This window comes from Salmo salar, chromosome 10 (assembly GCF_965601325.2).
Source record: "Salmo salar chromosome 10, fSalSal1, whole genome shotgun sequence".
Taxonomy (NCBI): Eukaryota; Metazoa; Chordata; class Actinopteri; order Salmoniformes; family Salmonidae; genus Salmo; species Salmo salar.
In genome coordinates, this window is record NC_138300.1 from 93236248 (window position 1) to 93262600 (window position 26353).

General features: G+C 40.7%; 1 protein-coding gene across 1 annotated transcript in view; it reads left to right on the forward strand.

Annotated features, from left to right (window-relative positions):
• The window catches only part of LOC106561154 (transmembrane protein 266-like), a 50477-nt gene that overhangs the window by 10760 nt on the left and 13364 nt on the right, over positions 1-26353 (forward strand). The window lies entirely within an intron of this gene.

The following is a 26353-nucleotide window of genomic DNA, read 5'->3' on the forward strand; positions in this document are numbered from 1 at the left end:
ATGCTGGGCCATTTGTGCGCCGCCCTATGGGACTCCCAATCACGGCCAGATGTGATACAGCCTGGATTTGAACCAGGGACTGTAGTGACGCCTCTTGCACTGAGATGCAGTGCCTTAGACTGCTGCGCCACTCCTTAACCATGAATATTTTTTCAACCTTGTCTTAATAGATGTAAAAGCAAGCTCTCCAAAGAATAATAAAGTGCTTTCTCTAAATGTAGGGTCTTATGTAATGGTCAATATTTTGCGTATACACAGGGACTGATTATCTAAAGTTCAACATTTTCCCTCATACTACCTCATTTTTTTTTCTTGGATGTCCTTATAAGATTAGCTTCACAGTTCTACTAAACCAGACTGACATTCCAGACAATGACTAAACGTTGTTTTAAACCTGACAGAACACATTTCCTATCCCAACACCAAGTATGAACACAAACAGACCATTATTGGTCCACATGATCAAATGTTGGTCTTCATCAACAGTTTTCTTTATGTGTGATTTGGTTATCAATCACCTGCTATAACATTGTTTACCATCAGCACTGGGAAGACTTTGGTCATGTTGATATACATGATGGTTTTTAGGTTTCTGAAATCAGGCTGACTGACACTAAATGGAGCCCTTAAAGAGTGCTTGGCTTTGTTGTGCTCTGTATATCAGTGAAACGGAAACAATAGAGTCTTGGAGTGCATGTGGTAGGTTTTGCATTGTATCTAGCTGCTGCACATGGCATTCTATCAGCAGACGTGGGCGATTATGTAGGAGGTGGATGTTCTTGCGGACTACAGGGGGCACATGCAGTACTAGCAGATTCAGAGCAGTGGTGAGCTCTGGATTTATTAATAGACTCCTGGATGGAGCTACCTTCTTGCCCAGAACATGCTAGAGACTACGGTGATGTGGCCTGCTGCTTTCCTCTCCCATCACCTTATTTAACTCTTCAGATTAACCTGTCGTATGCTTTTGTCATGTTATGACGTTCAGCTTCTGAAAATCATCATCACAGGGTTGTGACTTTCAAACCTTAGACCATAGAAAAGGCAGATCCCAGCCTGTCGTTGGTCAAACTGAACTACACACTTACAGTCTGGTTGTTACAGGCTATTTAGCAGTTTGTGAGTGGAACCGGATTATGTATGGTCGTTTGGTAGAGATGTGAAGCTGCATTAAGGTGAGTCTGTGTGAGTGATGCCCTCTTAGTGACCTATATGGTGGGTTGACCCCTCAGACCAAGACTCAGTAGAGTCCAGGAGCGTCATTTCTAAACATTGCGCATGTACAAAATATACCACAAAACATGCGTTGGAATTTATAAAAACTAAACTTGCTGGGAGAATGTCCTTGCCTCCGTGAAAACTTTAAACCATGTGTACGAACATTTTTCTTGTGGTTTAAGTATTGTATTGCAGGCAGGCAAGTAAGTATTTTGTGTGAATGGGGCATAAGATGAGACACTTATTCATAAAACATTAAAAAAGGAAAACATAATAACAAGTTGCAGCCACTTGCCATTAGTGAGAAGAGAGAAAATGTGTTTATTTTTGGAATCTAAAGTAATTAGACATAGGAATCTATTTCCTATTTATTTTATTTTCATAACCATTGCAGAATAAATTCCTCACCTTTTCTGGCCGTGATGGCTTCATATTCCCAAAGTAGCCGTACAACGAATTACCATGCACATCTCTCATTTGGGCCTAGTAGTCTTGTAAAAAGGCTATGTATTTCAAGTTTTGCTGTATGCGATCCCATAGACAGCGCGGTTTATAATGCACAGTCAAATTTAATAGGTGAACAGACAGTTGATCTTTTACATTGAAGTATGCTACTATTGTAAGTACATGTATGCTACTACTGTAAGTACTGTAATAAAAAAATACACTAGCCTAGTCAATGTTTCAGAATTCCGTCCAGCATATTCAGGTTGGGGGAGAAAGATGAAGCAAAACAATGTTGAATTCAAAACGTTCTTCTGACAGGTCCACAACAATTGTATTTTCTTTCAGAAACTGTCACAGTCCTTTGCATAATACAGAATAAGTTAGTGCAAAAGATGAAAAGATTCTGCCAACACCTCCAAAAACATTAGATAAAAGGGGCATTAATTCCAATAGCTCCAAATGATACAGCATTCTTGTCACCATAAAAGGAGAATGGTGGGTGTTTTCCAGGTGGTGTTATAATGCTCATTCACGAGCGCACCGTTTAGCACATTATTATTGATTTTTTTAGGGGTGGATCAGCTTAATATTGCGGAAAGATTATTGCTTCCATCAATGTAATTGTCTGCATCATTTCCAATCCCCCATATCTTTTTTGGGTAAATATATATATCCATATACATAGATACAGTGGGGAGAACAAGTATTTGATACACTGCCGATTTTGCAGGTTTTCCTACTTACAAAGTATGTAGAGGTCAGTAATTTTTATCATAGATACACTTCAACTGTGAGAGACGGAATCTAAAACAAAAATCCAGAAAATCACATTGTATGATTTAAGTGATTCATTTGCATTTTATTGCATGACATAAGTATTTGATACATCAGAAAAGCAGAACTTAATATTTGGTACAGAAACCTTTGTTTGCAATTACAGAGATCATACGTTTCCTGTAGTTCTTGACCAGGTTTGCACACACTGCAGCAGGGATTTTGGCCCACTCCTCCATACAGACCTTCTCCAGATCCTTCAGGTTTCGGGGCTGTCGCTGGGCAATACGGACTTTCAGCTCCCTCCAAAGATTTTCTATTGGGTTCAGGTCTGGAGACTGGCTAGGCCACTCCAGGACCTTGAGATGCTTCTTACGGAGCCACTCCTTAGTTGCCCTGGCTGTGTGTTTTGGGTCGTTGTCATGCTGGAAGACCCAGCCACGACCCATCTTCAATGCTCTTACTGAGGGAAGGAGGTTGTTGGCCAAGATCTCGCGAAACATGGCGCCATCCATCCTCCCCTCAATACGATGCAGTCGTCCTGTCCCCTTTGCAGAAAAGCATCCCCAAAGAATGATGTTTCCACCTCCATGCTTCACGGTTGGGGTAGTGTTCTTGGGGTTGTACTCATCCTTCTTCTTCCTCCAAGTGGAGTTTAGACCAAAAAGCTCAATTTTTGTCTAATCAGACCACATGACCGTCTCCCATTCCTCCTCTGGATCATCCAGATGGTCATTGGCAAACTTCAGACGGGCCTGGACATGCGCTGGCTTGAGCAGGGGGACCTTGCGTGTGCTGCAGGATTTTAATCCATGACGGTGTAGTGTGTTACTAATGGTTTTCTTTGAGACTGTGGTCCCAGCTCTCTTCAGGTCATTGACCAGGTCCTGCCATGTAGTTCTGGGCTGATCCCTCACCTTCCTCATGATCATTGATGCCCCACGAGGTGAGATCGTGCATGGAGCCCCAGACCGAGGGTGATTGACCGTCATCTTGAACTTCTTCCATTTTCTAATAATTGCGCCAACAGATGTTGCCTTCTCACCAAGCTGCTTGCCTATTGTCCTGTAGCCCATCCCAGCCTTGTGCAGGTCTACAATTTTATCCCTGATGTCCTTACACAGCTCTCTGGTCTTGGCCATTGTGGAGAGGTTGGAGTCTGTTTGATTGAATGTGTGGACAGGTGTCTTTTATACAGGTAACGAGTTCAAACAGGTGCAGTTAATACAGGTAATGAGTGGAGAACAGGAGGGCTTCTTAAAGAAAAACTAACAGGTCTGTGAGAACCGGAATTCTTACTGGTTGGTCGGTGATCAAATACTTATGTCATGCAATTAAGTGCAAATTAAACACTTAAAAATCATACAATGTGATTTTCTGGATTTTTGTTTTAGATTCCGTCTCTCGCAGTTGAAGTGTACCTATGATAACAAATTACAGGCCTCTACATGCTTTGTAAGTAGGAAAACCTGCAAAATCGGCAGTGTATCAAATACTTGTTCTCCCCACTGTACATACACATATGCATACATATACACATATATACATTCACATACCTATATAGATATACATACTTTTTTTAGAATATACCTTTATTATTCCCCACAAACCCTACCACCCTTCCCCCAATTGGAGTAAACTAATAAACAATAACACTTAGGCTTCTACCTTCAGTTTATACATCTTATATACACATTTTACAGACACAATCTATTTTACAATAGTTACATTTTGTTTGTTTTTAGTCCTTCCTCTGTTTCTGATGTGCATCCAGTTTGATTTCTATTTGTAACTGTGCTATTTCACAAAAGTTATGAACCTATATACATTTTACAGACCCCGTATGTTTTACATTGGTTATCTTGTTATTAGTCCCACCCTTCAGCTCCATTCAACCCCTCCCATCGATCTCTTAACATCATCCATTTTGGATTTCTATTTGCCATATATTTTTCAACTGTGCTGTGATGCTTCACAAAAGTACTGAACCTTTCTATTCTCATAGCTTCTACAGATTGTGAATTAAAAATAAAATGTTTTTCTAAAATAATTATTAATTGATTGATTGATTCTGGCTTTTCAAATCACCCAGTATTGCTATCTGCAGCATTAGTCCTAGGCAAATGTTGCAATTCTTCAGCCATTCCTGGACCTGTGACCAAAAACGAGCTGCATATGGACAGTACTAAAATAAATGATCTAATGACTCTGCCTCCTCACAGAAAAATCTGCACAGCTGGGAAGATTGTATCCCCAATATGTATATAACATTATATTGGTTGCAAGAATTTTGTATAGTAATTTAAATGTAAAAATGTGAAGTTTTTAATCCGCTGTTGTTTTGCGTATCAATTCATAAACCATGTGCCATGGAACAGGTACATCGAAAATCTCTTCCCAACTATTTAGCAATTTAAATGGGACAGCTGTCAGTTTTTTGGTCCTTAAATGAAATTGGTATATGTTTTTATTTATCACACTTTTCTTTAACCATTTATGTTCTTTAATGCAGGGCCGACATACAAGTTCCTTACTTTTTTCCCCTTCTACTTGTCTCTTCCATTTTTGTGGTAATGCTGCAATTAATTGGTTGTAATTTTGGGTAGAGCAGACATTTCCATATGACTGTGTTAGTTGCATGTGTGACATCACTCCACCAGTCCTATTTATAATATCATTCACTAAAATTATACCTTTTTTAAAAATGTCTTCGAATTTTTTTATTTATTTTTTAAATCAATTAGTATGTTTGAGTTTAACCACAATATTTGTTGTATTATTTGTTCTGTCTTTTCAGGTGGATTAAACTGAAACTGCAACCAACTTTCTAGGGCTTGTTTAAAAAATAACGATATTTTGGAGATTATTTCCTTTTCAAACAACCGAAAGTGAGCAGCTGTAGTCTGAATAAAGGGAAAAAGGCCATTCTTGAACATGGGATGAGACATTCCTACCAATTTACTAGAGAACCAGTTTGGATTTAAGTATAACTTTTGTATGACTGATGCCTTTAGTGAGAGGTCTAATGCTTTAATATTTAATCATTTCTGCCCTCCGAATTCATATTCGTTATATAAATAGGCCATTTTAATTTTGTCTGGCTTGCCATTCCAAGTAAAATTGAATATTTTTTGTTCATATAAATTTCAAATTTAAAAAGCAGGTCACTAGGTGTAGGCAAAACCATAAGCAAATAGGTAAACTGTGATATGACTAAAGAGTTAATCAGGGTGATTTTTCCACAAATAGACAGGTATTTTCATTTCCATGGTAGCAACATCTTATCTATTTTTGCTAACTTTATATAAAAATGTATTGGAGTGAGATCATTTCTTTCTTTGGGATTTGTATACTGAGTATGTCCACATCTCCATCAGACCATTTAATTGGTAAATTACATGATAATGTTAAATTTGCATTTTTTTTGTGATCCAATACTTATCATAATTTGGTTTTAATCCAGAGAGGATAGCAAAAGTATCCAGATCCTCTATAAGGCCGTGGAGAGATTCTAATTGTGGTTTTAAAAGAAAACATGAATCATCAGCGTACAATGACACCTTGGTTTTTAAGCCACGGATTTCTAATCCCTTAATATTATTGTTGGATCTAATTTTAACAGTTAACATTTCGATGGCAATAATAAATAGATATGCCGATAGTTGACAACCTTGTTTTACTCCTCTAGATAGTTTTAAACTTTCTGAGATTTAGCCATTATTTACTATTTTACACCTAGGGTTACTATACATAACTTTAACCCATTTTATAAGAGATTTCCCAAAATTGAAATATTTTAGGCATTTATATATAAACTCCAGTCGTACTTTATCAAAAGCCTTTTCAAAATCAGCTATGAAAACCAGGCCTGGTTTCCTCGATATTTCATAGTATTCTATTGTTTCCAGTACTTGTCTTATATTATCTCCAATGTATTGTCCATGTAAAAAACCTGTCTGATTAGGATGAATAATATCTGACAATACTTTTTTTAATTCTATGCGCCAAACATTTTGCTAGGATTTTTGCATCACAACACTGAAGTGTAAGAGGCCTCCAATTTTATAAATGGACTGGATCTTTATATATACACTACTTGGGTCCTGTTTCAGTAATAATGATATCAGACCTTCTTGTTGCGTGTCCGATAATCTACCATTTATATAAGAGTGGTTAAAACATGCTAATAATGGTCCTCTGAGTATATCAAAAAAAGTTTGGTATACTTCCACTGGTATGCCATCCAGCCCTGGAGTTTTCCCAGCCTTAAAGGCTTTAACTGCATCAAGAAGTTCCTCCTCTGTAATTTGGCCTTCACATGAGTCTTTCTGTACAGATGTTAATTTTACATTATTATTAGGGAAAAAAATCCATACAATTAGTTTCAGTTAGTGGAGATGGAGGAGACTGAAATGAAAACATAATCTTAAAGTACTTTACTTCCTCTTTCAAAATATAATTTGGTGAATAATGTGTGAACCCATCATTTGTAACAAGTTTCAATAAAAATAAAATAAAAATCGGTAGCATTTCTATATTGAAGATTGAAAAGTAATTTGGTGCATTTTTCACCATATTCCATCCAGTTCGCTTTATTTGTATAATATATTACACTGGATCTCTCTTGAATAAGTTCCTCCATTTCTTTTTGTTTTTCCTCTAACTTATTCTGTGCCTCTATGGTACCGTTTTTATTGCTATCTAACCTTACTGTTAGTCCTTCAATTTCCTTTGTTAATATGGACTCTTTTGATCTAAATTGCTTTTGTTTTATAGATAAATACTGAATTGCATGGTCTCTAAAGGCACATTTAAAAGTGTCCCATACAACAAGGAGATCTGCTGTTCCTATGCAATGTCTGAAAAAGTCAGTTATAAATTCTTGTGTCCTAGTTCGAAACAATCTATCATCTAGAAGGCTTTGATTCAATTTCCAATATCCTCGCCCACAAGGAAATTCTGTAAGAGTAATATATATGCCAATTATGTGATGATCCGACCGCATTCAGTTTAACACAGTTTTACTACGGGTCTGATTTATAACAGGAACAGGTATATGTGTGGCGTGCGCCAAGTTTTTAAATCTCAATATTTTTATAAATACGTATTATTTTCAGAAGTGGGGCATGCATCTATTTAGTGTCAAATTCACGCAACGGTTATAAATGAGGTCCCAGGCCTCTCCAGAGCTACTTGTGGGGCCAGGGCACCTTTCTGAGCTGCCAACCCAGGACCACAATCCCTCTCTGGCTATATCATCATCAAGATCAGCATGCCACCCCTAGTCCCAAGCTTCCAGCAGCTGGAACAGCAGCATATGCCACTGATCTCAACGGGCCAGTGGGATGCGCCGCAGCAATGGCAGATGGTTCATGTGGGTCAACCTGGTATTGTGACTGGAGGAGAGCGAGAGAGGAGGGACTCTCACCCTGCTCCCACCGTCCCATTCATTCACAAAGATGCCTGCCAAAGATTAGTGTGAAATGGCTCCATTTGATGAATGTGGACTGGTCTCCATGTTGGGTGGAGGTGGAAGGACTGACTCTGTGGTGTGCTGGCTCTGCAGTGAGAAGCACAGGGCTGATACATTCAGTGATGGTGAGAAGTATGGTATTAGATTAGTTTACACATGGCCAGACTAGTGCAGGGTAGATTGATTACAAATTTGCTCTGAGTGCCCTACTGGCATCAAGTCCTCCAGCTACTTATCCTGTAACCGTTGAGACATGACTGTTGCTCAGCAAAAATGATACAAACGATACAGTTAATGATGCACTCACTTGTACATTTCAACAGACAGTAGAATTAAGATCGAAGTGATATGAACATCACAGAATGTAAGAATACAGTACAGAATGAATTTGAACTGAATCTTGGCAGGAGTAATATATATCAGCAGAAGCCAGAGTCATATTCTACCTACCTGGTATCTGTAGATGGATTTCTGAAAAGTAGTAGAGGGGAGTCAAACACACAGAAGAACAGTCCTCTCCATCAAATTGGCTGTGCAGCAGGTACCACATGACGGGTAGCACAATAGATTACATTTAAGGGCATGGTTTGAGGCTTTGTTAATATTCACAGACATGCAAAGGGCTAGATTGCTTTTTGGGCTGAGAGCAAGAGAGTTCAAGTGTCCTGGTGAAAACTCTTTCTTCTGAACCAGCCCGTCTGCTGCACTGCAGATGTAGGCCGATCCATCTTCATTTGCCTTATATTAAAAGCCTATTTCTTCAGCAAAGAATAGCCTGAATCCCTTTTGGCACTAAGCTCACTATATGTCATGGTACAGGTGTGCAAAAAGAATATCCAAGTTATAGGAGTTTGAGATTGAGTGTAGGCTTGCTTCCTGTAACAGGTGCACGTGTCAGAATGACTGGCAGTCGCATGTTACTGTATATTTACAGAAGTCCAATTAGAGATGGAAGATAAACATTTCAAATCCCCCATATTCCTACCTGTCACATGCCTCTCTGGCTTCTAGGTCACCAGGCTGCTCGTTATGGCGCACACCTGTCACCAGTGGTACGGCATAATGACACTCACCTGGACTCCATCACCTCCTTGACTACCTGCCCTTTATATGTCCCTCCCTTTGGTTTCTTCCCCAGTCGTCATTGTTGCTGTTTCTGTTCCAGTGTCACGTCTGTGCGTTGTTTGTGTTTCTTGTTTTGTATTTAGTTGTGTTTATTTATTAAAACACTCACTCCCTGAACTTGCTTCCCGACTCTCAGCGCACATCGTTACACTACCAAATTAACTTGGACTTTTCATTGTATAAATCCCTGCAAATTATTTGCCAATTCCCCTGGCGTTAGTGTGATGAATTGTTAATAAATGCGGAACCTCTCAGATGTACAATTGATTACCTGTGATAACAGCAGCAGAAGCCATATTCAGCATATTTAGTACTACTATTTAGTAGGTTTTCCTCTCTCAGGGACTGATTCTATTGGCTGTGATGATGACACAGATGATTCAGCAGTGGTCTCAGGGATTCCGCCAGTGGTTACATTGACATTTGTAATGATTTTAAAACAATAGAGTGCAATTGTCTTCGCTTTTTTTGGAGGAAAGCAATGCCTTTTTTTAAGTGCTTGGATAGGTAGTGGGTTTGTCAGGAAAAGACAGCAAGAAGCCTTTGCAGACAACAAGGAAAGAACTTCCCCAAACTAAAGTTAGCTGCAGGCTCACAGTGCTAGTCCATTTTCCTCTGCCTATGCATGCTGAGTTCAGCAGATTGGTGTGAATTGGTTGGAGTTTCTACATGGAGAACCCATAGAGCCATGAAGTTATCAGAACAGAGGGAGAAGTATTAGATAGGCTTGGACGGGTTTAACAATCACTTCCTTTGTTGGTGGAAGTATCTCACATCTACCTCATTACCATATATTTACAGGTTTTAAAATTGAGGGAACAACAAGGCTGGCCCAATCCATTTTCAAACTGATTTACTGTTTGGAATCAACGATAATGGTGTGACTGATGCCATAGGTCTGGTTCCTAATGCCTTGGAGTTTTTGAGAGAGAGCAGACTGGTTCTGATGTAAATGTGCAATTGAGACATCAATCAAGAGCTTTGATCAATTTCAGAACATTGGCACAGCACACCTGGTTCAGAGCTCCCCATTTAGCCCTTTTTATACTTACACTTTGGCTTCAATTGAGCTTTTCTTAAAACTGACTGTGTGAGGATGTTGGTCTACTGTTGCCTCATTCATTCATGGGTGAAGTAGGCCAAATGCTGCTCTTGTCAATTTCCTTTCTTTTTCGCCATCAGACCTGCCTACTTAGCACTTAAAATGTCGTTTTTGTGTTTCATTTCCATGTTTTTTTTTACACCAGAAGGTGATTACACAGAATTATAATACAATGTTACATTTGGACATTTCCAAATGCAAAAACCTGCTAATGTGTGTCATCTATCTTTAGTAAAAATACAATAATGACAAATTGCAACAGAGATAATGTATTTATTAGTATTTATTTAATGTTACAATATTTGATGTAACAATGTTTTTCAGAGGAAAGCGAAAAACCAGAAACTCATTTAAGCCAATATGGAGTAAACAGTAAATTCTTCCCTGATCTCTTTTATAAGACAATCGAGCAAGCTCCTGGAAAATACACAAATTATCAACATATATAAATTAATAACTTACTTGAAATGTTACTTTTAAGGTTTACTGACGATAGGCCAGGTACTAAAATATCTGTAAACCAAAGTGAGTTATCACAAAAGATAAGAGGCAACGTACCTCATAGTAAACGTTTAGTAATGATGGAAAAGCTAAATAAAATAACTGTTTTAACATTTAAAGTTGTTCTTACATATGTAGGATCTTAATTTGAGCCAGTTTGCTACAGCAGGAAAATAATCCTGCAGCAACAGGATGTTATGAATTATTATGTGAATTATAAGTAATGGACATCTTTGTAGAGGTTGCAACATTTTTTGTTAAGGCAAATCAAGTCTTGACGTTTGAAAGTGGAGATGTTTAACTTTAGAAACGTTTGTAAAACTCGATTACACTGCAAGTTTACATTTCCTACTGTGCAGGAAAATTCTCAGAAACAAAAGAGTGATCAAATTAAGAACCTACCTGTACATGGTAAATGTTATCTTGGTATTGGAGACTCAGATCTTGGAGACTGGACAAGAAGCAGGTACAATTGGGGCAGCAAAGATCCAGAAGCTGGGCAGGGTCACAGGCAGAGCAAGACTGGGGGCCTGGGGTTGGACAGGCCAGGCACCAAGCCAGGCAGGGAGGGGTTGACGTCAGGCAGGTGGGTGCTACCTAGAGGGGCTCAGAGCCCCTCATGCAGTGGGAATGAATCAGAAAAGAGTAATATGGAGTTAGTGGCAGAGGGGCCAACAATCATACTCATCAATAACCATGAGACTACAGGCAGTACAGAATAGAAGACAGCTGCTACATACAGTGGATTCAGAAAGTATTCAGACCCCTTGACTTTTTCCACATTTTGTTACATTACAGAAATATTCTAAAATTGATTAAATAAAATATGTTCCTCATCTATGTCCACAGAATACCCCATAATGACAAAGTGAAAACAGGTTTAGAAATGTTAGCAAAAGTATTAAAACCTCTTGGCGTTCCCCTAGGATAGGGGGCGCTAAAGCGATTTTTGAAAAAAATTCGTGCCCATTTTAAACGGCCTCCTACTCAAACTCAGAAGCTAGGATATGCATATAATTAATACTTGTGGATAGAAAACACCCTAAAGTTTCTAAAACTGTTTGAATGGTGTCTGTGAGTATAACAGAACTCATATGGCAGTCAAAACCCCGAGACAGATCGAAACAGGAAGTGGAATTCTGAATTGCGAACTCAACTTCATCACGTTGCCTATTAATCACACCGTGAGCTATGGTTCATTGAGCACTTCCTATTGCTTCCACTAGATGTCCCCAGTCTTTACAAAGTGGTTTGAGTCTCCTACTGTTAAAACTGAATGAATGAGACGCTGTGGAACGTGGTCACACGGAGAGGGCCATCACCATTATGACGCCGACGCCCCTGGTTACCCTCCCCTTTCGAAACGTTTTGAAACACAATGCAATCGTCCCCCTCGAATCTTATTGGCTCTCTTGTTGAAAAACGCCCTGAAGATTTATGTTATACAACGTTTGACATGTTTGAACGAACCTAAATGGGAAAAAAATGCATTTTCTCGAAATGGCTGTCCCGTGGCCGACGGAAGTTTTGGAGCAGCCTTCAGACGCGCTAACAAGAACAAGCTCTTGGAACATAAAGGAGTCTTATTTTCGAACGAAAATACATTTGTTGTGGACCTGGGGTTCCTGGAAGTGCTTTCTGATGAAGACAACCAAAGGTAAGGGATTATTGACAATAGTATACAAGACTAGATGTGATATGCGATTGTTCCAAGATGGCGCTGACCTGTAACGTTAGCCTATTTTTCATGAGTATCGCATCCCCTTTCATCGCAAAGTATGATTACCCAGTAAAGTTAATTTTAAATCTGGCATTACAGGTGCTTTCAAGAGATATTCATCTATAAATCTTAGAATGACAATATTACATTTTAAAAATGTTTTCGAATAGTAATTTAGTAAATTGTAGCTCTGTTTCATCGGATGCATTTGAGGGAAAATAGTTAGTCAATGTTACGCACCGATGTAAAATGCTGTTTTTATATATAAATATGAACTTTATCGAACAAAAGAATGCATGTATTGTGTAACATGATGTCCTAGGTGTGTCATTTGATGAAGATTGTCAAAGGTTAGTGCTGCATTTAGCTGTTTTTTGGTTATTTGTGATGCATGTGGTTGGTCGGAAAATGGCTATGTGGCTACTTTTACGATATACTCCTCTAGCATAATCTAATGTTTTGCTTTTGCTGTAAAGCCTTTTTGAAATCGGACAACGTGGTTCGATTCAGGAGAGGTGTATCTATAAAACGATATAATTTGAATTTTTTAATTTTTTTAAATTATTATTACATTTTGTTATGCTAATGGCGATATGATTTTTCACTGGATGTCCATCCCGCATACGGGACGGAGGCCGCACAGGGGTTAAAAACAAAAACAGAAATACCTTATTTACATAACAATTCAGACAATTTGCTATGAGACTCAAAATTGAGCTCAGGTGCATCCTGTTTCCATTGATCATCCTTGAGATGTTTCTACAGCTTGATTGGACTCCGCCTGTGGTAAATTCAATTGATTGGACATGATTTGGAAAGGCACACACCTTTTAAAATAAGGTCCCACAGTTGACAGTGCATGTCAGAGCAAAAACCAAGCCATGAGGTCGAAGGAATTGTCCGTATAGCTCCGAGACAGGATTGTGTCGAGGTACAGATCTGGGGAAGGGTACCAAAACAATTCTACAGCAATTAAGGTCCCTAAGAACACAGTGGCCTCAATCATTCTTAAATGGAAGAAGTTTGGAACCACCAAGACTCTTCATAGAGCTGGCCGCCCGGCCAAACTGAGCAATCGGGGGAGAAGGGCCTTGGTCGGGGAGGTGACCAAGAACCCGATTCTCACTCTGACAGAGCTCCAGAGTTCCTCTGTGGAGATGGGAGAACCTTCCAGAAGGATAGCCATCTCTGCAGCACTCTACCGATCAGGCCTTTATGGTTGAGTGGCCAGATGGAAGCCACTCCTCCGTAAAAGGCACATGACAGCCCGCTTGGTGTTTGCCAAAAGGCACCTAAAGGACTCTCAGACCATGAGAAACAAGATTCTCTGGTCTGATGAAACCAAGATTGAACTCTTTGGCATGAATGCCAAGTGTCACATCTGGATGAAACCTGGCACCATCACCATCATGCTGTGGGGATGTTTTTCAGCAGCATGGACTGGGAGACTAGTCAGGATCGAGGGAAAGATTAATGGAGCATAGAACACAGAGATCCTCGATGAAAACCTGCTCCAGTGCACTCAGGACCTCAGACTGGGGCGAAGGTTCACCTTCCAACAGGACAACGACCCTAAGTATACAGCCAAGACAACGCAGGAGTGGCTTCGGGATAAGTCTATGAATGTCTTTGAGTGGCCCAGCTAAACTCGGACATGAACTCAATCGAACATCTCTGGAGAGACCTGAAAATAGCTGTGCAGCCACGCTTCCCATCCAATCTGGCAGAGCATGAGTGGATCTGCAGAGAAGAATGGGAGAAACTCCCCAAATACAGGTGTGCCAAGCTTGTAGCGTCATACCTAAGAAGACTCGAGGCTGTAATCGCTGCCAAATGTGCTTCAAAAAAGTACTGAGTAAAGGGTCTGAATATTTATGTAAATGTTATATTTCAGTTTATTTTTAATAAATGGAAAAACAAACGTTTCTAAACCTGTTTTTGCTTTGTCATTCTGGGGTATTGTGTGAAGATGGATGATTTATTTATCAATTTTAGAATAAGGCTGTTAACAAAAAGTGGGAAAAGTCTATTCCGAATGCACTGTACAAAAAAACTACACACCATGAAAGCAGTACTGAAACCACAGGCAGTACGCTTAAAATATAGTAGACAGTGCTAACCTAAGTCACTCCGTAAAATTAAATCAATAGAAAAACTCTTTAAACATGCATCCTCTTCCAAGAAAAAAAAGGAATACAATGCAAACGCAGCTCATTCAAGACATGCACACAGCCTTGTTGTAAAGAGTAAAACATTTCAACAAAAAAACAACAACAAAAAAACATACATTACGAGGGGATAAACGCTAATGTCGTTGCCGGTATTCAAATCCCTGTCACCATGATCAAGTGCAGCAACTGTAACCGCTGGCCAGAGAAAACATTGACTCTCTTTGAAGAGCAGTTGGTGGTCAGATTCAGCGTCAGATTAAAATGTGAGGGCGATCTGGCTGCAACATGTCACGCCATTTATCGAGTTGATTAGGCTGGCTGGGCAGGCGTCACCTTTCTCCCTCATCACTCCATGTGTGTCCCTGCTGAAGCCCGTGCTTTGAGGAAGAGGACCATACTTCCCCATTAGTAGACGTGTAGCTGCACTCCCCTGCTAGAATCTCCAAACGAGCTCCAGGCCCAGTTGTAGGAGAAACATAGGGAAGTCAAGCTCTAAGACATATAACACATCCAAATGAGCCACTGCATGTGGCAGTCTAACAGCAATTCAGAGGGGCTAAATGGTAACGTCAGGTCCGAGGGCAGCGATCGTGTCCAAGGGCAGCGACTATGTCCCAAGGGCAGCCAACATAACCACTGGCTCAAAAAAAGTGAACTCTGTTGGGAGAGCAGTTTGTGATCATAAAAATATCAGATTTGTTATTCATTACACATGGCAAATAAAAAGAAAAGAATGTCTTACCTCACACGTCCAACACTCATCTTTGACTTGATAGGCTGATAGAAGATTCCTGGCTTCTGGCTGAGTTGATGATTCAGATGAAACACTTCATGGTCACCACTTCGTTTCTCCTCTCCAGAGTTACTACCGTAGCCATATCATCTTCCAACGGGGACTGCGAGAGCTTCACATCTGAACCTACCAACTAGATACAATTTGAATAAACATTACAGTTTGAAGACTCACTGTGCTACACACAGTGTCAGTGGAAGGTGTCATTCCAAGAGGTGGCCTTTGCACAAAAACTCATGACAACTCCCAACGGGATGTCAAAAAATCCTAAATGCTTTTTACAGTGTAACATACACTGTAATTGGAGGAAGCATACTGTTTTAAAAGTTGATAAATGTACAGTTTTTTTTAATTGCTAACATACATTGGTCAAAACTGAAGTCACATTGTCAAACTCTTCACACAGTCAGTGAAACAGAAGTGTAGGTGAACCAAACTGTGAATCATTTTTCATTGCTTTCGCACAAAATGCATCCAATCACCACATTCTCCGAAATCCATTTACTCTTTTCTCATTCATACTCCACCACCTGCAAAACTATACATTTGCAGAATGTTTTCAAATGCTAACACATTGTTTCCAAAACTGTGAAAAACACATTCAAAACAAAATGATGGCAAATGTCGTGCATTTCTGCAGTCACCAGATTGAAACATATAGAAAATCTCAGCAGAATATTTAATCATTCCAAACAAAGCTGATTGCACTTTCAGCTGAAAGCCTACCTAAGTGTCCTGTTTTTAGTCTCGTTACCAAACATACAAAAGAGGACGGCTTCAGAATGATTTAGTTTGGAAACGTGGATCAAGGAAGACAGGTTGGTGGGGAAAGAAGAGTGGCAGGGAGAGGGAGAATGCGTGGAGGACAAAGGAGAGGAAGACCAAGAGCGGTGGTCTCTGATGAGATAAGGGCCACAATTATTGACAATGTTGTAAACCATGGTCTCTCTTTGAGAGGCCGGTTTAAGGGTGCAACCAAATCTGCAGCGTTCAACAGTTGTTTCAATAGTACAAACTTTCCAGCAAAACATCCTTCAATGATAATTGAACTACATATTACAGTGCAATATAGTATGTTCACATTTTTACATGTACTGACATTTTGAAATATATTGATTGGTTTGTGTTTTTCAGTAGGATCCAAAGGTTGCCTCCCACAGGAGGGGGAGGCAGAATATTATCAGATGCGCAGGAAATTGCCATTGTTGACATGGTAATTGGCAACAATGCAATAAAACTGTGGGAAATTCGAGTGCTGGCAGACAATATCACTTTTGGAAATGTGAATACGGCCAGCACAACGACAATTGCCAGAGTCCTAGAGAAACACAAAATAAGGATGAAGCAGTTGTACACTGTACCCTTTGAGATGTCTGTTCAATAACCAAACAGGGTACATACACAGCTATGCATAATGTAAAGTACTGTAAAACTGTGGATTTATTGTATTTTAGAGAGTAATGGAGGTGGAAGCCAGGCAAACTGCACATAGATTCATCTTTGTGGATGAAGCTGGATTCAACCTGGCAAAAACACGCCATAGGGGAAGAAATGTGATTGGACAGAGAGCAACCGTGGATGTCCCAGGCCAGAGAGGAGCTAACATCACAATGTGTGCAGCACTGTCCATTGATGGTTTGCTGTTACACAAACCACTCATTGGCCCCTACAATACAGAAACTCTCATTTATTTTCTGGATGACCTGCATAATTGACTTTTGTCAGCAGAGGAGAGGGGCAAGAAACTCCCCTACCTTGGTTGTTGTGTGGGATAATGTGGCATTCCACCACTCTGCTGCAGTCAGACTGGTTTGCTGCACATCCCAGGATGTCAGTACTATTCCTGCCTCCATACTCCCTCTTCCTAAACCCCATAGAGGAGTTTTTCGCTACGTGGAGGTGGAAGGTTTATGACCATCATCCACATGACCAGATGTCCTTACTAGATGCCATGAATGCGGGGTGTAGAGACACTTCTCCTGAAGACTGCCAGGGTTGGATTAGACATTCCAGAAGATACTTTCCAATATGCATCGCCAGAGAAGACTTAAGATGTGAAGTTGATGAGAACTTGTGGCCAAATGCAGGAGAGAGAACTAGAACCCTCTCAGTACTGTACAGTATGAGTGATTATACTATACATGTTGATGAGGACTAGAACCCTCACAGTACTGTACAGTATGAGTGATTATACTATACATGTTGATGAGAACTAGAACCCTCACAGTACTGTACAGTATGAGTGATTATACTATACATGTTGATGAGAACTAGAACCCTCACAGTACTGTACAGTATGAGTGATTATACTACACATGTTGATGAGAACTAGAACCCTCTCAGTACTGTACAGTATGAGTGATTATACTATACATGTTGATGAGGACTAGAACCCTCACAGTACTGTACAGTATGAGTGATTGTACTATACATGTTGATGAGAACTAGAACCCTCACAGTACTGTACAGTATGAGTGATTATACTATACATGTTGATGAGAACTAGAACCCTCTCAGTACTGTACAGTATGAGTGATTATACTATACATGTTGATGAGGACTAGAACCCTCACAGTACTGTACAGTATGAGTGATTATACTATACATGTTGATGAGAACTAGAACCCTCACGGTACTGTACAGTATGAGTGATTATACTATACATGTTGTTGAGAACTAGAACCCTCACAGTACTGTACAGTATGAGTGATTATACTATACATGTTGATGAGAACTAGCACCCTCACAGTACTGTACAGTATGAGTGATTATACATGTTGTTGAGAACTAGAACCCTCACAGTACTGTACAGTATGAGTGATTATACTATACATGTTGATGAGAACTAGAACCCTCACAGTACTGTACAGTATGAGTGATTATACATGTTGTTGAGAACTAGAACCCTCACAGTACTGTACAGTATGAGTGATTATACTATACATGTTGATGAGAACTAGAACCCTCTCAGTACTGTACAGTATGAGTGATTATACATGTTGTTGAGAACTAGAACCCTCACAGTACTGTACAATATGAGTGATTATACTATACATGTTGATGAGAACTAGAACCCTCACAGTACTGTACAGTATGAGTGATTATACTATACATGTTGATGAGAACTAGAACCCTCACAGTACTGTACAGTATGAGTGATTATACTAGACATGTTGATGAGAACTAGAACCCTCACAGTACTGTACAGTATGAGTGATTATACTATACATGTTGATGAGAACTAGATCCCTCACAGTACTGTACAGTATGAGTGTTATACTACACATGTTGATGAGAACTAGAACCCTCACAGTACTGTACAGTATGAGTGATTATACATGTTGTTGAGAACTAGAACCCTCACGGTACTGTACAGTATGAGTGATTATACATGTTGATGAGGACTAGAACCATCACAGTACTGTACAGTATGAGTGATTATACTATACATGTTGATGAGGACTAGAACCCTCTCAGTACTGTACAGTATGAGTGATTATACTATACATGTTGATGAGGACTAGAACCCTCACAGTACAGAGCTCTTCCCTGTAGCTCAGTTGGTAGAGCATGGTGTTTGCAACGCCAGGGTTGTGGGTTCGATTCCCACGGGGGGGCAGCAAAAAAAATGTATGAAATTGTATGAAATGTATGCATTCACTACTGTAAGTCGCTCTGGATAAGAGCGTCTGCTAAATGACTAAAATGTAAATGTAAATGTAGAACCCTCACAGTACTGTACAGTATGAGTGATTATACTATACATGTTGATGAGAACTAGAACCCTCACAGTACTGTACAGTATGAGTGATTATACATGTTGATGAGGACTAGAACCCTCACAGTACTGTACAGTATGAGTGATTATACTATACATGTTGATGAGGACTAGAACCCTCACAGTACTGTACAGTATGAGTGATTATACTATACATGTTGTTGAGAACTAGAACCCTCACAGTACTGTACAGTATGAGTGTTATACTATACATGTTGTTGAGGACTAGAACCCTCACAGTACTGTACAGTATGAGTGTTATACTATACATGTTGTTGAGAACTAGAACCCTCACAGTACTGTACAGTATGAGTGATTATACTATACATGTTGTTGAGGACTAGAACCCTCACAGTACTGTACAGTATGAGTGATTATACTACACATGTTGATGAGGACTAGATCCCTCACAGTACTGTACAGTATGAGTGTTATACTATACATGTTGTTGAGAACTAGGACCCTCACAGTACTGTACAGTATGAGTGATTATACTATACATGTTGTTGAGGACTAGAACCCTCACAGTACTGTACAGTATGAGTGATTATACTATACATGTTGATGAGGACTAGAACCCTCACAGTACTGTACAGTATGAGTGATTATACTATACATGTTGATGAGGACTAGAACCCTCACAGTACTGTACAGTATGAGTGATTATACTACACATGTTGATGAGAACTAGAACCCTCACAGTACTGTACAGTATGAGTGATTATACTATACATGTTGATGAGAACTAGAACCCTCACAGTACTGTACAGTATGAGTGATTATACATGTTGATGAGGACTAGAACCCTCACAGTACTGTACAGTATGAGTGATTATACTATACATGTTGATGAGGACTAGAACCCTCACAGTACTGTACAGTATGAGTGATTATACTATACATGTTGATGAGGACTAGAACCCTCACAGTACTGTACAGTATGAGTGTTATACTATACATGTTGATGAGAACTAGAACCCTCACAGTACTGTACAGTATGAGTGATTATACTATACATGTTGATGAGAACTAGAACCCTCACAGTACTGTACAGTATGAGTGATTATACTATACATGTTGATGAGAACTAGAACCCTCTCAGTACTGTACAGTATGAGTGATTATACCAGACATGTTGATGAGAACTAGAACCCTCACAGTACTGTACAGTATGAGTGATTATACATGTTGATGAGGACTAGAACCCTCACAGTACTGTACAGTATGAGTGATTATACATGTTGATGAGGACTAGAACCCTCACAGTACTGTACAGTATGAGTGATTATACATGTTGATGAGAACTAGAACCCTCACAGTACTGTACAGTATGAGTGATTATACATGTTGATGAGGACTAGAACCCTCACAGTACTGTACAGTATGAGTGATTATACATGTTGATGAGGACTAGAACCCTCACAGTACTGTACAGTATGAGTGATTATACATGTTGATGAGGACTAGAACCCTCACAGTACTGTACAGTATGAGTGATTATACATGTTGATGAGGACTAGAACCCTCACAGTACTGTACAGTATGAGTGATTATACATGTTGATGAGGACTAGAACCCTCACAGTACTGTACATGTTGATGGTTTGTTTGTAATTATTATTGCAGTCCTGGAATTTCAGGAATTTGTTTTTTGTTTCAACTTTTTATTTTTCACAAGTAAATGATTATATGCAAAGATATAGAAAAAATAAAGGCTATTGAAGCCAATTGCTGCGTTTCTGATTCATTCTTGTTACATATACTTTAGTACAGTAAATAAAGTGAAAATGTGTTATTCTTATTCTCTAATGAAATACTGATTTATGTGAAAAATCATTCAAACTTCAAAGAGAAAAGTTCATCATTTATGTAATGCTCCCTGTTGTTAGTGGTTTTTAGGTCAGTGTGTTATGAGTGACTGTATGCTTTCTGAGTGAGAATTGTTGCCAGTGTTATGGTCGAACGAGCTTATTTTGAGACATGTATGAAGTGTTTTGGTGGTTTGAGTGAGTTTTGGAGGTGAGATGAACTGTTTGGCCAAGATGCATGTTGGTAATGCAGACTGTGTGAAGAGTTTTGAGTGGCTTCAGTATTGACTGATTCTTGTTAGCAATTGAAAAAAACTGTATCCCACTCAGGAGACAAGTAGGAGAAAATGCCTCGGAAAGATTTTGAGTGCTAGAGAGCTCTTCTTTGTTTACGCCCATTCAGCTTTGTTCACACCCTCTTAAGCCATAGCCCCACCCATCTCTTTAAGAAACGTGTGGCCAACCGTCAGCATGGTCAAGCCCTCCATTATCTCAGCCAATCATGTCTAGCTAGGAAGGATTATGTCTTTCTCCCTATGTACAGTAGCTCAGGCTAAACTAGGGTCCTAATTTAACATTATTCATATTTACAACTCCCATACAAGTTTGTAATTAAGGCACATGAAAGTTCACATGTTTAAGAAGTCATGTCTGCAAACACGGCCTTACTGGGAAGTAGGAACTAGCGTCATCCACCCCCATTGCGCTGGCGTGTCACATATGAGTTGGCATAGGAATTGGCATGACAACGACCAAGGAAATAGTTATAAATTGTACATTTGGCATGATAATGACCATAGGAGTTAAACAGATCTGGGACCACATGGTGGCGGATGGGATGAGTAACCACCATTAACATGGTCCCAGGAGCTCACAGCACACACCCTTTTCCACACACACCAGAACAACAAGGAGGCCTGGTGCCTTAACTTTGTCTTTAATCTTGGCTCGATTAGGACTGACTGTAAATGAAAGCAGTATTTTTCTGATAGGTTCTTTTCAGTAAGACTAGCAGGGGCCTGAGCCAAGCCCAGCCCAGCCTGTGGAACGGAGCAGGAGTAAGGGCCACCAAAAGTGTGCCTGAGTGTGGTCAGTCACACACCTGCTCCCTGACACACAGTGATATCTCTGTCCACTCTGTCATCTCTCCTCTCTATCTGTTGTGAGGGCTGTATCAGCTGATGTCATGTCCAGCAGCTCACCTCCTCTCCTCTCCTGGGCTGTATTGATCAGTCCCATGGTTTAATCCTCCTCCTCTGTCTACCACAGTTCAATCGCCCCTCGCTCCCACTTTCACTACCTACCGCAACCTACTCCTGATGCCTTTATAAACCTTTCTGGTCCATACCCCCCCGCAGCTCTCATTTCCTCCTTGCAAATACTGTGTGTGTGTGTGTGTGTGTGTGCGTGCGTACGTGCGTGCGTGCGTGTGTGCGGAGCTCCTTGAAGTATTGCCTGTTCTATAAGCACTCTCACTCAGTTTTACCACTGATACTACTTCAATTCAAGTCTTCAGTGTTCCAGGTTTAAAATGATTTCCCCAAAATGTCATTTCTGAGCTTCGAGAGGTCGGGGGGCCATTTACACTCCTTCCAGATAGGGTTTTCCTTTACCATTTTATTAATTTGGCCCTGTAAATGTATTATGAAACCATATACGTTAAAATTTGCCTTTTTAATCCAAAACTTTACAGAGGGGTTTCCTAAAAAAAGTGCTTTGTCATTGTGCTACCCTTTCACATAGCCGTGGCAGAAATGTTTTAACTACTGGCCAATAAATAGAATGAATGAATGTCTTTTCTGCTATCACATGGAATCCTCCTCTAATTCCCTGTCATCTCCAGAGTTGTGCTCCTAATCTGTTGGCATGGCTTGGCTCAGAGTGACTGGCAGGGGTGCAGTGGGCAGCAGCGTGTGCCAGTTAGCCCCTGGGAGTGCTCATTGACACAGCATGGCCCTGCTCCAGCCCCCAGCCCCTCTGCAGACCTTGGCACCAGGTGGACAGGATATCTAGTCCTCCACCGGAGGTCCAGCTGTAGCCGCAAACTGGCTCCTCTCACTGGGACACTCTTACTCTCTCTCTCTCTCTCTGGCTCCAACCTCTCCCTCCCCACTCTCTCTCTTTTCTCTCTACCCTTCTTTGCATAGCCCCGGTGGCTTCAAAAATAACTGCCTCTCTGTCTGTTTGCCTGCTCTGTCCTGAAGCCTGGAAGTAGAATCTTTCTGCCTTTCTTGTGCTTAGAGAAGGATGTTGATCATGGTATTTCTTCACTCTGGGAAAGGTGACAGGGAAGTAAAGCCCTGTCTGCCTCGCACAGATCTGTCATTATTTATTGACCGTAAATCCCCGGGAGCCTCTCTCAGGCCTAATGTCTGGTAGGAGGGACACAGAGGGGAGACAGGTTGGATTTAAGGCAGACACAATGTACCTAGACAAGCGACCAGCTCACCTGGGAAATGCGACTCTTATGTCCACACATGAAAATGCATGGCGATGTACAGGGAGGAGGATTACTGGAGCCTACTGTCACTGGAGCCTACATAGGGTACCAGTACCGAGTCGATGTGCAGGGTAAATAAAGTAGACATGTACATATAACTAGGAATAAAGTGACTAGGCAACAGGATAGATAAAAAACAATGTGATGAGTAAAAATATTTGTGCAAAAAGGGTCGATAGTCTGGATAGCTATTTGGTTAACTTTGTAACTATCTATTTATGGCTTGGAGGTAGAAGCTGTTCAGGGTCCTGTTGGTTCCAGACTTGGTGCACCAGTATCACTTGCTGTGCAGTAGCAGAGAGTAGCAGAGAGAACACTCTCTGCTAAAACAGTCCCACAGCCAGAATGGAGATGGCTGGAATACAACACAACAGAACAGAGTCTGCTTCCAAAAGGAATGAGGCACACTGAGCACAGAGATGGCTGGGAAATATCTCTCTTTATATCTCTAATTAAAGAGATCATGAACATCAACATCATGTTTAGAGTTCTATAGCTTCAACATACTGCTCAGCTCTCAAAAGTGCCAATACATTTTGTTTGTAAAGCTGAGTTAATATGGACATGTGGTGAGTGGTGCCACAAGGCAAACACAAGCTCTGTGTTGGCCAACAAACCTTGTCACAAATCAGTAGTATCTGTAGTATGTGTGACTGCCCTTGACCAGCACAAAAACATCCGGTGGCGTACTGCGTTAGCATCGAATAGCCCCCGCGATATGCAACTTTTCAGGGAAGTTAGGAACCAATATACACAGGCAGTTAGGAAAGCAAAGGCTAGCTTTTTCAAACAGAAATTTGCATCCTGTAGCACAAACTCCAAAAAGTTCTGGGACACTGGAAAGTCTATGGAGAATAAGAGCACCTCCTCCCAGCTGCCCACAGTACTGAGGCTAGAAAACACTGTCACCACCAATAAATTGACGATTATTGAACATTTCAATAAGCATTTTTCTATGGCCGGCCATGCTTTCCACCTGGCTACCCCTACCCCGGTCAACAGCCCTGCAGCCCCTACAGCAACTTGCCCAAACCTCCCCAATTTCTCCTTCACCCAAATCCAGATAGCTGATGTTCTGAAAGAGTTGCAAAATCTGGACCCCTACAAATCAGCTGGGCTAGACATCCTGGACCCTCTCTTTCTAAAATTATCCGCAGAAATTGTTGCAACCCCTATTACTAGCCTGTTCAACCTCTCTTTTGTATCGTCTGAGATCCCCAAAGATTGGAAAGCTGCTGCGGTCATCCCCCTCTTCAAAGGGGGAGACACTCTAGACCCAAAATGTTACAGACCTATATCTATTCTACCCTGCCTTTCTAAGGTCTCCTAAAGCCAAGTTAACAAACAGATCACCGACCATTTTGAATCCCACCGTACCTTCTCCGCTATGCAATCTGGTTTCCGAGCTGGTCATGGGTGCACCTCAGCCACGCTCAAGGTCCTAAACGATATCATAATCGGCATCGTTAAAAGACAATACTGTGCAGCCGTATTCATTGACCTGGCCAAGGCTTTCAACTCTGTCAATCACCACATTCTTATCGGCAGACTCAACAGCCTTGGTTTCTCAAATGACTGCCTCGTCTGGTTCACCAACTACTTCTCAGACATAGTTCAGTGTGTCAAATCGGAGGGCCTGTTGTCCAGACCTCTGGCAATCTCTATGGGGGTACCACAGGGTTCAATTCTCAGGCAGACTCTTTTCTCTGTATACATCAATAATGTCGCTTATGCTGCTGGTGGTTCTCTGATCCACCTCTACGCAGACGACACCATTCTGTATACTTCTGGCCCTTCTTTGGACACTGTCTTAACTAACCTCCAGACGAGCTTCAATGCCATACAACTCTCCTTCCGTGGCCTCCAACTGCTCTTAATTGCAAGTAAAACTAAATGCATGCTCTTCAACCGATCGCTGCCCGCACCTGCCCGCCCGTCTAGCATCACTACTCTGGACAGTTCTGACTTAGAATATGTGGACAATTACAAATACCTAGGTGTCTGGTTAGACTGTAAACTCTCCTTCCAGACTCACATTAAGCATCTCCAATCCAAAATCAAATCTAGAATCGTAAAACTGACTTGTAAAACTGACTATCCTACCGATCCTTGACTTCGGGCGATGTCGTTTATAAAATAGCCTCCAACACTCCTCAGCAAATTGGATGCAGTCTATCACAGTGCCATCTGTTTTGTCACCAAAGCCCCATATACTACCCACCACTGCGACCTGTATGCTCTCGTTGACTGGCCCTCGCTTCATATTCGTCGCCAAACCCACTGGCTCCAGGTCATCTATAAGTCTTTGCTAGGTAAAGCTCCGCCTTAGCTCAGCTCACTGGTCACCATAGCAGCACCCACCCGTAGCACGCGCTCCAGCAGGTATATTTCACTGGTCACCCCCAAAGCCTATTCCTACTTTGGCCGCCTTTCCTTTCAGTTCTCTGCTGCCAATGACTGGAACGAATTGCAAAAATCACTGAAGCTGGAGACTCATATCTCCCTCACTAACTTTAAGCATCAGCTGTCAGAGCAGCTCACAGATCACTGCATCTGTACATAGCCCATCTGTAAATAGCCCATCCAACTACCTCATCCCCATATTGTTATTTATTTATTTATTTTTTGCTCCTTTGCACCCCAGTATCTCTACTTGCACATTCGTCTTCTGCACATCTATCACTCCAGTGTTTAATTGCTAAATTGTAATTACTCATTTATTGTCTTACCTCCCTAATCTTACCTCATTTGCACACACTGTATATAGATTTGTTTTCCTAATGTGTTTGTTATTGACTGTATGTTTGTTTATTCCATGTGTAACTCTGTGTTGTTGTTTGTGTCACACTGCTTTGCTTTATCTTGGCCAGGTCGCAGTAAATGAGAACTTGTTCTCAACTGGCCTACCTGGTTAAATAAAGGTGAAATAAAAATAAAAAATTAA